Raw genomic sequence first — 14616 nt, 5'->3', positions numbered from 1 at the left:
GTGTTGGAATATGGTTTCCGTAACAAAGATATTAGTATAATTGCGTTATGCCATTACATAAGAAGCGTTAGCAACTATTGATCGCCAAGGTTATACAAGTATATTCAATTCAACCATGTATCAGAAATACAGCCGGAGAACTCCACACCTCCAAACCCATATAGTCTCCCTTCGCATTCGATAAAGACCTACAAAGGCAGCTACAACATCTGATGGGTCCCCAGGCGCACTGAGTTAGGCTTCGTGTTGTCTACCACGCTGTCTTTCCTCGCTTTCCACGAACACCCATAACACAGCTATGTCTCTAACGACGACTGTGCGTGGTCAGATAAATATTGTACACAATATGTGCACCCAGCGGCCGTCAGCGGTGAGCGTATCACGGTGATACCGCCCTAAAGACTACGATTCTGTATCTAATACTCATTTGGAAGTCGTCCCAATGCAATTGTCTGTCCGTCTCCGACACAAATTACACATTTTAGAGTTTCGCGGAATCATTTTATTTAAGTAAGTTGGTTTTAAGCTCAAAGTAACACTTCTATTGCATTCAGACCTTCCCACTAACTATGTAAAGGAAAGTATTTTATCCTCTTCTGTAATCCACTTTTCTTAAGGAGATTTCTATGTCATCCTAATGGCTTGTGCGCGCTCAAAGTGGACGAAAGCATGAATCTGTTATTGGATGAAATGCTCAAATGTGTGTAATATGGAAAATAGAACAAATTTATCAGGGAAAGATATATCTTCTGTTTACATTTTTAGCCCATGCATGCGAATAATGATGTTTTTACATTTGAAAATATCGGGTTTTATCCAATATAAATCTCTCATGAAAACCAAATATCAACATATCAAAGTTATTCCATCGTGTGGGCAGAGTGGTGGTGCTACCGGGCTTTACATGATCGTGTTGGAGCATCAAACATAACTCATCAAACATAAATCCATCTTGGAAATGAAGTAAACAAAGAGCAAAGGGGCCCAATGTAGCAATTCATGTGACTTTGAGCTGTGGACGAAGTTTTACGCCGGTGGCTTGAACTGACAAGCTCGGGGTTACCAGACCTGTCAACACAAGATGTCAAGGCTAACAGAGACGTCCTACTTCGATGTAAGAAGAAGTCTTGATTAGATTTACAGCCTCACATCTATCTGAACGTAAAACATGTACTATGCACCCTCGTTTGTTATAATAACTGAAGTCGGTGGAATATTTATGGTCATGTTTTAAAAAAGGCTTATATTATTATTCATTCTGAAATTATAGACTTCCCTGTTTACCAAACTGCGATGATACAACACTGACTCAAAAATTGAGCAAGAGTACGATCTTGTGAGAGACAAAACTCGCATGTCTACTTAAAACTACGACAAGACTCGCACCACTTTTCCACTATATAGTAACATTTAAGATTATTCACAACCCACTATATACTAGGAAATACGATGACAAGACTCACACCTCCAATATGTGCAAGGGCATTTGATGACAAGACTCGCGTTACCACTAAAGATCAGGGTATAACATGGCAATATTCACACTCCCACTATACACCAAGGCATATGATGACAAGACTCACACACCAATATACGCTAGAGCTTTGGGTGCCAATACTTACACATTCATAATATACTAAGACAGTGGATGACAAGACTCACACCTCCCCTTTATACTAGGGCATCGGATTAAAATATTCATATTTTCACAATGTACTGGGTCATAAGATGCCAAGACGCGCATCTCCAATAAATACTGGGCATCGGATGACAACGTTCATACCTCCAAAACATACTAGAACACCGGATAGCAAGAATTACAGCACCACTGTATACTATTATAGCTTTGGATGCCAAAACTCACACCTCCAGAATATACTAGGGCATTTGAAGACAAGACTCACACCTCCTGAATATGCTAGGGCATTGGAAGACAAGACTCACACCTCCTGAATATACTAGGGCATTGAAAGACAAGACTCACACCTCCAGAATATACTAGGGCATTGGATGACAAGACTCACACCTCCAGAATATACTAGAGCATTGGAAGACAAGACTCACACCTCCAGAATATTCTAGGGCATTGAAAGACAAGACTCATACCTCCTGAATATACTAGGGCATTGGAAGACAAGACTCACACCTCCAGAATATACTAGGGCATTGGATGACAAGACTCACATCTCCTGAATATACTAGAGCATTGGAAGACAAGACTCGCACCTCTAGAATATTCTAGGGCATTGAAAGACAAGACTCACACCTCCTGAATATACTAGGGCATTGAAAGACAAGACTCACACCTCCAGAATATACTAGGGCATTGGATGACAAGACTCACACCTCCAGAATATACTAGGGCATTGGAAGACAAGACTCACACCTCCTGAATATACTAGGGCATTGGAAGACAAGACTCACACCTCCAGAATATACTAGGGCATTGGAAGACAAGACTCACACCTCCTGAATATACTAGGGAATTTGATGCCAAGACTCACACCTCCTGAATATCCTAGGGCATTGGATGACAAGGGCAGTACTACCCTGAAAGGGCAACAAGAAGGGACCCCAAACTAAATACTAATTTGGGAATCGACACAGGGCTTCCCCGTTAAGAGCAACGTTACGTTACCCATTTATTGTGATACCACAACTACAACTGTTTCGCCCTGAATGAACAACATGAGAAAGGAAAGGACAGTAACGAATTTTAAGGACGGTTTTTTTAAATTAGAAGTTTTTGAGAGCATTTACAATTATTGTGACTCTCTTTAAAATTTGCACATGTCGATCTAAGATTTTTTTTAAGGCCTGAAGGAGCATTGGTAGTGTCCGGCCATTAAATTCATTTATTCAACATTCAATTGGCGATCAGCTAATTCCGTTGACTTCTGTATTCATGCAAAATGCACATGTATGAAGACATTGAGTCTTCTTTCCCGGGGGCAATTATTATGGAAGGAATCACTTCAGAAGACCGAGAATACATACATCTCGTTTCTATAGGCCTCATCATCTCGTCCATCAAATGTTTCTTCATAGCCCATTTATAATCTACTGGGTTTGCTTTCTTATTCAACTGACAAGTTTAATTTGTCAAATTGACCGATTTCTATCGCATTTGAATAAACAATGCCAGTCAATAACTTCTCATGAAATATTTGTGCGTTCTGGTTCTTCGTCCGATTGTTGTGCCGACTACTCAATATTACTCAACTCTCCCAGCGTTCTGCCGGAATGCGTTGTCAAAGATAAAGATGGGTTATGGTTCTTCCTTTAAAATGTTCTTTTCCAATAAATTACAATAACATGCAGACCTACCCCAGGGACTTAATCAATGTAGCATTAGATGACGGGATGGGGGACTTTGTTCTGCGCAGTATGTGAAGTGCTGACATACAGATGTTCAAGTCTTTTGTCAACACGACTCCACGACAACAGGACATGACGACGCCTGTAAAAACATGCTTGGGACGCATAGATGGCATCACACCTTGTGGACGTATCGATAGTTTCACCATCTCGTCGATATGGGATCGACAAGGTGTCCGGACGTGTGCAAGGTCCCATCCAGGCAGAAATTCTGCATGATTATTTGCCTTCTAGAACTTGGCTAATATTTGCCTCTGTGTTGTTATGTCTAATGACATTATGGCATCACGTCAAAACTTTCATTTTCCTTTCTCTCTGTTATTCCTAACTTGTAAATTACAAAGGGTTTCATTACATATTTTTCTTTACCGTCCACTGTCAAATTGTTATAGAACTTCATCTAAGAGTAAAATGACATTTGTGCTGAGATTATTACTTGTAATCATATGTTTTGTTTTGAATATCTTTAGATGTTACGTCTATTAATGCGTAATCAGATTGTAGTTTCCTTTGGAAATATTACGATTCCAAATTTGGTTAGGTTATAACATTTTGGAATGAAAGCTTTTTTTGTGTTTTGTGTTAGGAACTTGAATCAGCGTTCTTGCTCTACATCTAATTACCTCAGTTGTAAAGGTCGGTCTTTCATGATACCACTCTCCATAGACAGGGCCAGTAAAACAGGCACAGTACAATTACACTTGAGGAACATGGGGCGATGGTAGGAAGGTACTCGCATCCCTACAGCCGTTGATCTCATTGCAAACGTTGAATGTAATTTGAATTTTTTTAATCACCAGGATACACTTCTGCATGGCCGATCATACCACTGAAAAACTTGAGGAACATGATGATTATTCATGGAAAAAAGGTTTTCAATGTACGTTTTTTTGCAGTTCCCTTTGCTTGTGTAACGTAGAAGGGCATCTGGTGAAGATGCTCTGCTGCGGGAAACTAAAATACAAAATACTTCCTGGGTGATATTGAGTAATTTGTTTAGCCAGCAATAACATGTTGTGTACAGTCTGTTTTTCGTCAATGTCAGCCATGTGTATAGTTCCGCCTATTATACGAACACATGTGTTATTTGGGAAACATGATTAGTCGCATAGCTTCCGCTAAACAATAGCATTAACAGCAGGGATATGGGGACTTAAATGTTAATGAATATGCATCATTTGCGTATCGTAGTTTAATACGAAAAATGCTTCTTATTGTTAAAGATACGTTCAGTTGCGTCCAAGTGGCACATTTCAGTCGCAGTAAGGACATAAGATGACAAAGATCAACAGAACTGCATGCGAATGCTCCTTGGCCCAGATTAATATGTTATCTAACGCTGGTCTACAATCAACGGGTTGTGAATGAGGTAATTAATTCCGGGCAGATGTTGTGACCGATTATTAGTCCTTTCAAGTTATCAGAACTATAGAGTGTGACTAATGAGCCAGCAACATCACGCGGCTCACAAGATTCCGGACATATACAGGGGATTGCTACTGCCCTTCTCTACCAATCAATTGTGATCTTGGTGCGTAGGAAATTGTCATTTGCTAAGCGCTAACTGATGTCATTTCACGAGTCGACAACGCTCATCTTAGCTACATTACAGAATTATTTCAGCGCGGCCGGTTTCCTCTACATGGGTAGACAGACACATTCTAATGAAGGAAGTGTGGTATCGAGTTTACAAATCATTAGTTTGGGGTCTATGCGTTGCCTTGTATGGCTGTCCATATCCGTAATAATGATAGCAAACTATTTCAGTATCAAAATAGCATAGTTATCGTCATGACCTCAGCTTACCTGTAATGATATGTTGTGCTGTAGTGTTAGTGTTGTGAAAACAGCCTGTGTAGTACAACATATGTGTCATGGCGGCTTGAAATGAGTGAGTGAGTATGGATTTACGCCGCTTTTGGCAATATTCGAGCAATATCACGGCGGGGGACACCAGAAATGGGCTTCACACATGTCGGGAATCAAACCCAGGTCTTCTGCGTGACGAGCGAACGCTTTAACCACTGGGCTACCCGACCGCCCCTCATGGCGGCTTGAACGTAAGCTAAGCTGGACAAGGCAAAGCAGTTGTTGATAGCCTGAGCGACATTCACATTAAGACACAATCAGACAGGTTACCCATTGATCCAAATTTTAGTCACATCTTAACATTGATCCAAATTTTAGTCACATCTTAAGGCAAGTACTGGACATCTGATAGGTTTGTTCGCACATCTCCACGGAGTGAAATGTACTGAGAAGACATGTAACATTGTGGGTACATTCTAGTATATTTATCTCCACATCAGTTACCTGGGATTAGACCCATGAAGATCCGGGGTAGAATAGGTCTTCAGAAACCCATGCCTGCAGTAAAAGGCGACTATGCTTGTCGTACGAGGCGACTAACGGGACCGGGAGGTCAGGCTCGCTGACTTGGTTGATGCATCCAATTGCGTGGATCGATGCTCATGATGTCAATCACTGGATTATCTGGTTGTTGCAGTTGATTCTGAGCCAAGATTTGACTGTCTATTCTGATTTTTAAGAAAAAAACTGACGCAACAGTAGGTCATTAAATTGTATAGAAATTATATAAAAAACATAACATTTTTTATGTCGGCGAATTCAATCGAATCCATTGCTTCCGGAATCAACGGATTCTCATGATTCTTCATTATGGAATCTAACACCTGGGACCGTCGTGTCGTCCAGTTTGTTATCCCACCCCTTACATTCCTGTATTTACATGGCTTTGTGCATGGGAATCTAATGGACAGAAGTGAGTGACGAGTAGAACTGGTAAAAAGCGCTATACTTGAATGCAAACATACAGTAGACCTACAATTGCCCTATCCTTGATAGATATCTGCCTAACTTTATCCAGGTCACTCTAGAAATGGCGAAGAATGAATCGTCTTTCCTAACACACTGTTGAACAGTTAAGTCACCTCAGATAACTGATAGTTAACTCCAACCTGTTGTATAGTTCTGAGCACCCAGAGTTTTAAACCCCAACTTGCGATAGAGTTCTGTTTACCCAGAGTTTTTAATTCTAAACTACTATATAGTTCTGTGCAGCCAGAGGTTTTAACTCTAAACTACTATATAGTTCTGTGCAGCCAGAGGCTTTAACTCCTACTATATAGTTCTGTGCACCCAGAGTTTTAACCCAAACCCTACTATATAGTTCTGTGTAGCCAGAGTTTTAAACTCCAACCTACTATATAGTTCTGTGCAGCCAGAGTTTTAACCTCCAACCTACTATATAGTTCTGGGTAGCTAGAGTTTTAAACAGGAGGTTGCTTGCCAATGTTGATGGGCTTATAATGAGCAAACATAGCTCTGATCAATAAAAGTATGTTTTGTTTTCCATCTGTTCGTTTCTTTGAACGAAAAGCAACCAAATCCAAAGTACCTTTAATTAACCCCGTAATATATTAGGTGCTGCATAAACTACATTTTCAGTTGTTAATCCACAAAAAAATTGTATTTATGTCGCCGTGGTTGAAGACTACATTCTTAAGTCTTCGGTGCTGACATCGCGAGTTCCAATCCCACTTTCGTGAGATTGTTCTATCATCAAGGAAAATGGTGGTGAAATGTTGACGTTGAGTCTGCCAATTGTTTAACTAACAATTCAGTTAGGTAATGTTCGGCCATACACAAATGAGTATTAACAGCCATGACATTTATTGTTTTATTCTATTTACTGCGTAGAAAATAACAAGTTACTGTATTGTAGCAGAGTAGTGTTCGAAAAACTGGTTTATCTGCCTTGATCTGAATGTACTGGTGTATTTATATCGTTCTGCTACAACAATATAAAGGTCAAACTTTAAAGCATTGCTTAAAAGTTATTCATCACCAAATAGCTACAGATAACAGTTGTGTTTGAAGTAACATTTTAGAAGACGTATTGTGTGCGTGTATATGTGATGTTAGAGGCAACATAAAGAATATGTAGAACGCCATTACGTAACAAATAGGTTGCAAACAAGCCTACTACATTCGAGGTACAGACATCTTAATAGTGTCAAAGATTTAAAACTTTCCCTAATACGGATCATTTCAAGAGAAAATTAACAATCCGTATTTCTCACGAGAGGTTAAAGTGTGTGTTTCATTGTGAACAATGCCTTTAAAGGTGACATGCAGAGAGGGCAAAGGGTTCGAGCGACTCGTATGGCGAGCGTCTGACTTGCTTCAGTGCACAAGGGGCAACGGCTCAAACACTAGGCAGTCATGGCTCGTTACACACAGGGTATTTATATCTGCTTAACCGCCAATATAAACATTCTTGAACATTAGTCACACAGTGCACGAAACTTTAACAAAGGTATTTGTCAGGTCACTTGAAGCCTTGAGGACTTCTCAAAAAATAAAAGATTTAACTCACAGTTGCAAACAGGCGGTGATCGAAACGAATATTCTTAACCATTCCCAGTCCCGTTTCAAAATGAAATTTCAGCAGAAAAAAAGCAGTTGTAAGGCGCATGCAGATCCCCTTATCGATTACGTTTCCAAAACACTGGCAAATTAGTCAACACCAAAATCAATTTCTTCTCCTAAATAATGCACACTGTCACTGTACGCCTCCCGTCTGAATTAAACCAGATGTAGGACCATTGTGTACACATGCAGCCTTCATGCTTAATGGCTTTCCCCATGCTTCAATATACGGCTCTTTGTTGCAACCTCAGACTTGTGAGCAACTATCCCTTTTCAGTGTAACATGTCATTCCCACGCTTCTGCTGGGTGTGTTATGAGCTAGAGCACGGGCCCCATGGAGGGAAGGTAGTTGTCCCACACACTCAACACAATACAATGAATGGGATTAACTGAGGTACAGCAGTCCAACAAGCTGTTAAAAAAGCGAGTCATGGAACTGCCATATCTTGGTTACACGGGATTGACAGAGGATGCTTTTATACATCATGCAATTATGATGTCCCAAAAAACAGAGTAAAATAATTTATTGTTTTGTGTCTTCTTTTTCATCAACGTGATCATTATAAAAAAATTCAGGATCACTCAGACGATTAATAGGGCTGTCTTGGTTTGAATAAACACATAAAGCTTAGTAGTAACAGACAATAGCATGTTCCATAGAAACCTTTTTTTTTCGCTCTCTGCCCTATAGAACCAAGTTTAACCAGTAACGGGCAATAGCGTGTTCCATAGAAACCGTTTTGCTCTCTGCCCTATAGAACCAACTGTAACCAGTAACAGACAATAGCATGTTCTATAGAAACCGTTTTGCTCTCTGCACTATAGAACCAAGTGTAACCAGTAACAGACAATAGCATGTTCTATAGAAAACGTTTGCTGCGATAGCGATTGTGATAACATCAACGCTGTTACAAAATATGATAAAATATATATCAATATATCATATAAATTGGGATAACATATCCCAATGACACAGATATTATCTGAATAATAACATAAACATATCAAACCGTATTATTGGGACATTTCTTTTACTTAAGGTTAACAAAAAGCATGCACAGTTACAGGGAGCGAAAGTGAAATCAGATCCTGACAATAGAGAACGAGAGTCACACAGTACATCACTGAATCAACTGATACAGATGGTGTCGATAAATCATCATGAGGTGTACTACAAGACTGGACCTTTTGTATATTAAGCTTTAGAAATCAATATTAACCATGAATTGCCTAGTTTTGTAGGCCATACAACTGTTGTAGTATTGATGTAACCTGCATGGGAATCTATCAAGAAGTTTTATCCACGCTCTGAATGGAACCACGTACCCCTTTTAACATGGGTATTGACGGATAGGTTTGTTAAGGTAACGCTAAGAGGCGGGTTGAGTCATCGGATTCATATTATTTGCCTAGTAAGTTTGCTTCACAAAAGGTCCCGTTCGTGGATGATGGTGTGTATGCACATACGGTTATCAGCAGTTGTCTGGATCAATATTGAAGAAATATTCGTAAGATGTTTCAAAACAAAACCATTTCACGAATACGTATGTCGCTGTTTGCTTCATGAACTGGCGAAATGGAAAGCTATTTCAAGTCAATTTTATTTAGATTGATACCATGATTAAATGGATCATCTAGATTCAGAATATTTAAGGACAAAATATTTCACTGGCCCAGTGGGGTAATAAACTACAAAAACAAGTCCCCATTGAGCAGAGAGATTTCATAAAACTCTTTTTAGATCTAAATTAGTTGCCGGTGTAGCGGGCTTCAGATGGAATAAGGAGATTGATTTTCAAGCGAAGTCAGCGAGGTGGACGATTCATTTGCCGCCCAGATTCACTTTATCAACTAACTGAAGACTTTATAAAAAACACATCGGGCATGCGATAAGGAAAGGGAATAGAGTTCACAATGTGATGTAGTAGAATGACACAACGCACTTGTTGTTACACATAGCAAACGTGGTGATAAGCATACACCTTGGACGAAGCATCCATACTTACTTTTGTCTCTGGTTCTAAAATGCAAGTCGCTCGTTATCGGATCTTTATGAGGTATGTTGACAGCATTTTGATGATATTTGACACACAGCGTTAAGCCGAGTTGTTATCGAGCATGACTTGAACCAACATGACCAGGGGACATAACCCCTAATTCAATTATCATAATATCGATTTGGCAAATAACAATGGCATTCCACACATGAAAGACATGATTCGTGACAAAACATGAACACGAATGGTGGCAGTGGAAACATTGGACCAGCTATCATGTTTAAATACTGTCGTGAAAAGAGACGTGATGCTGTAAGGCTGAGAAGAAATATCCAAACTTACCTTGATTCAGTTTGAACTGTCACTCGGCAACCTGAACATTCGAAGGTGTGACAAACACGTGCAGCAGGTGCGGGTACTCCTGACACCTGCACAATGAGGGGTAGACATCCACCAGTACTTCCTGTACTGGACACACGGTTTACAGTAAAAGCTCTGTGAGAATCCGTCGTTCACTGCAGGCTCGGCACCCCAGTGTACACAACACTGAACCACCGATAGAATTGACACAGCAGAGGTTGATGAATGATTGGCAGTTACGGTTCATGCATCACTAGCCACGCCCCTTGCTATAAACTTGAGATGCAACAACCAAGTGGTCGGGATGAGACAGAGATCTGTAGCGTACAACATCGGCGTCTACAAGCAGGGAACACCACTGCAACTGTACAAGAGGCGTCGCAGCCACAACTGTTGCAGAATAATGTTCTCAAGCGGCCCGCTGCTTCTGTTCTTGGAGCGTGTGCGACTGACTGTGTTGCCTTGCGGTGCTGTTGCTGTGGACACAACAGGGTTGGGAGCCAGGGAGGTCGCTAGTTAGCGTGAAAAGGAGCTCGGGGTATTCATGGGTCATCATACATGACAATCTTAATCAATAAATTGGTGAAACCTGCACACAATCAACTTTTCCTCTCGGTCGGCTTACAGTGGTGAGAACAAAGAAGCCTCACCGTTGGGAGGGCGTTGTGAATGGGGCGAGGCACACGGGGGGCGGGGAGACAGGCCGGACAGATGATAGTAGCCTAACATCAATTAAATTCAAATTTCAGATAACCGTCAAGAAATGGAGCCCTCGGCTGCAGTGATGTTAAATATGAAATATTTGCAACATAAAGAGATCTGTTGAGGAACGGGTTGTCAGAAGCCGGGGCGTGGCTGCGTCAAACGTCACGTCGTAATTACATTGTACAATTGTCAAATATGTTTGGTGTTGTAAGAATCGATAACATGGGAATGCCGATGTTTGCAGAAGAAATAAACCCACACCGTCCAGCCTGTATTGACGTCTCTAACGCAAGCCATAACGAACCAACATGTGTTTGTTTGGGGAAGAAGAATTTCATTAGGAGATGGTTGAGACGTGGGTTAAATTGCCTTTCAAAGATTATTCAGTCTAGATTGGTTTATTCCTTGTAAGAGAGGTTACAATTTGAGACAATTGCTACAACGCTGAGTAACCGAAATGTAGTCACGCAGGTCGTGTGGTCTGTTATTACCTCAAACAAACGAGTTTGAATCCTTGTCGCCATTTATCTCATTGTGATATTGTTGGAGTGTTACCAAGCCCCGTTGCACGCCCTAACCGTACAACACAATTATAACCTACCACCATATTTTAATATTTTATGAGCGAGGATGTTACACACAAGATGTGGCGAGCAAAAATGTGCAAAACATTCATTTCAAACAACAATAAATACGGGTGAAAGTATTTCTACTTACTTATTCCACTGTAAACACATTTACTTATTCAACTGGAAAAGTGAAATGATGATGATGATAATAATTAGATGTTTAAAGACAACGATGATACTCAACAAAAACCAAGACAGGCAAAAACAAATAAAACAACAATTTACACATATGACTCAAACGAGGTGAGGTGAAGTGGGGTTTAACGTCGCGTCCAAGATTAGTGCACTTTTATAGCATCGAGTGTGTGTGTGGATGCTTGTACTTGTCGGACTGATGCCGATTTATAGTGCTAGCCGACTGAGATATAATGCCGCAGTTTAACATGAATACCCCACTCAGACACAGTATACTGTCTCCAAGCCGACCAGTCCTTATTTTAGGCCCTTAATGCCGAGCGCCAGACAGGGAGACAACAAGTACCATCTTTTAACGTCTCTTGGTATGACGCGGCCGGGGCGGACGCTCTACCACTAGGCCACGGAGGCGGTCTGACACAAATGAGCACATAGACACTAAACAACCAGTTACTGCATGTTCACGGCACATGTACATTGCGTTCCGCCTATTAGTAACCAGCAGTCCTACCAAACTAAGAGTTCTTACTTATATTATAAATAATTGTTTTATAAGTAGTTTCCCCAAACAGCCAGATTCAAACCACTTTCATTTAATGCATATAGATATGCAAATAAAGAGATAGAACACATGCGACTTTACTTAACATGACTTATTTGTATTTGAGGACTCCGTGTGCATGCACTGCAGGGGTACACGCAAGGGATGTGATGTTAGGATTACTTGTTACTTTTGCAACCATAATTCATCAGGGGTTTCGCTCGTCGTTATCATGGAGTCAGAAATGAAATGGTATCCGTTCAGTCGACACCAGAGAGTCCTGTAGGACGCGATGAAAGTCCGAGAACACAGGGTCGACAGTGCTACTCCAATGAGTCTGTGAGAACACCTTGTACTCGTCTGGCAATATGACGTCAACAGTGCTACATCTACAAGTCTGTAAGAACGCCTTCTGCTCGTCTGACCATAAGACGTCTACAGTGATATACCAATATGTCTGTGAGAGCGCCCTCTGCTCGTCTGACAATATGACGTCTACAGTGCTACACCTTCAAGTCTGTGAGAGCGCCTTCTGCTCGTCTGACCATAAGACGTCTACAGTGATATACCAATATGTCTGTGAGAGCGCCCTCTGCTCGTCTGACAATATGACGTCTACAGTGCTACACCTTCAAGTCTGTGAGAGCGCCTTCTGCTCGTCTGACCATATGACGTCTACAGTGATATACCAATATGTCTGTGAGAGCGCCTGCTGCTCGTCTGACATTATGATGTATACAGTGCTACACCAACAATTCTTTGAGAGCGCCCTCTGTTCGTCTGACATTATGACGTCTACAGTGCTACATCAACAATTCTGTGAGAGCGCCCTTTGCTCGTCTGACAATATGACGTCTACAGTGCTACACCAACAATTCTCTGAGAGCGCCCTCTGCTCGTCTGACAATATGACGTCTAAAGCGCTACACCAACAATTCTGTGAGAGCGCCCTCTGCTCGTCTGACAATATGACGTGTACAGTGCTACACCAACAAGTCTGTAAGAGCGCCTTCTGCTTGTCTGACAATATCACGTCGACTGTACTACACCAAGTGTGTGGCAGCGCCTTGTACATCAGGCCGACGGTTTAGTCAGATTAATCACCACTGTTTGTCATCTGACGCTACCAGCGTAAAAATATTGATGGAAATAATAATTTGAAAGACAATATTACAGAGATGAGGTTTCATAGAATAACATATAGTTGATTCAGTTTGGCCCATGGGTGATTTAGCTTGAGTTTCAGATTACGGGAAACTCTACCTGGGCCTTGAAGACGTGGCATCTCTCGGAGTATTAGCGACAAAGGTGGATTTCGCTTTCAGGTGACATGTTTCGAGCAATTAGGTAGACTTAATGATATGTGAAATATGAACAATTCCGGTACCGTGAGTGCACATGATCATTGACTTAAGATGATTGATGAGATTAACTGAAACAAAGGGAAAGTAAATGTAAATCTTTGAGAGAGTAGCCTTTAATGCACTTCCAACAATATACCGGGGGGTGTCATCTTAACGTTGGGGAATCATGTTTCTAGGTTTGTCACCACCAAAACCCAAAGGAATCAAACTTCTGAGACCTGCATCACTTCTGGCTTTCTTCAACACTAAACTGACACGCCGTGATATAACTGGAATACTGTTCAAAGCGGCGTTGAACCCAACTCACTCACTCACTAATGATGGTGGAAATACCATGGCGATGGTTGCAGGTGTTTACTACTGTGGTGAAACCCACACACACGGGTATGGTACCAACAAACTCATAATGTTTAACTGGAATATGGGATTCACGTCCTGAACTCCGCACACCGATCTTTGGTGCCCTGTGGAACCACAAGACGAACAAATGGCTATACTGTAACTGTTTTCAATGGACAATATCTAATTGTTTTGATGAAGTATTGATAATGACACATGCTTGAATGAATAGGTTCCACTTATGCGTTCAAAGTATTTGGGGACCATCGGCCACAGTGAAATAGATCCAGATAATTGTAAGGATTGTCATTACAGTAACATGCTGTTAATAGAGAACACAGCCAGGAGTTTACAAAACAAATACGGCCCTAACATTGCCAGACATGAGTCTTTTTCCTTGTCTCTTGACGCTTACAAACAATACTGGACCAGCCTCATACCTCCCATGTCAGCCAGTTGTTAGCAATGAATATATTATCGATTTTTCATCACTCGTAGAAACTTTCCAAACACTCAAATATTGAGAAAAGTGAAAATATGATAATTTTTTATTTCGTTTGGCCTGCAAATGTATGTAGTTATGCAGGAGTGCGCCATTTTTGCAGTTATACTCTGAACTTTATGCTTACATCGGTGAATGAGAGGACACATGAGTGAAGCTTTGGTCATTCAACAAGCAATCATTCAAACTATCGAAATCAATTAATAAGAGATG

The 14616-nt window shown here is 40.9% G+C and overlaps 1 protein-coding gene across 3 annotated transcripts in view; it reads right to left on the bottom strand.

Moving 5' to 3' along the window:
- Positions 1-10677, bottom strand: part of LOC139480087 (uncharacterized) — a 42188-nt gene extending 31511 nt beyond the window's left edge. Inside the window, exon 1 of one of the 3 annotated variants that reach the window (XM_071263098.1) lies at positions 10171-10677. The gene's annotated coding sequence lies outside the window, so the exon portion shown is untranslated. Of the gene's footprint in view, positions 1-9837; positions 9859-10170 lie in introns of those variants that run through there. The other 2 variants (XM_071263095.1, XM_071263099.1) reach the window with 2 other exon arrangements.
- Positions 10678-14616: the final 3939 nt, after the last annotated feature.

This window comes from Haliotis cracherodii, unplaced genomic scaffold (assembly GCF_022045235.1).
Source record: "Haliotis cracherodii isolate W230 unplaced genomic scaffold, xgHalCrac1.p SCAF_4, whole genome shotgun sequence".
NCBI classification, from domain to species: Eukaryota; Metazoa; Mollusca; class Gastropoda; order Lepetellida; family Haliotidae; genus Haliotis; species Haliotis cracherodii.
The sequence above is the reverse complement of the archived record's forward strand: the minus strand, read 5'-3'. Positions and strand labels throughout refer to the sequence as shown.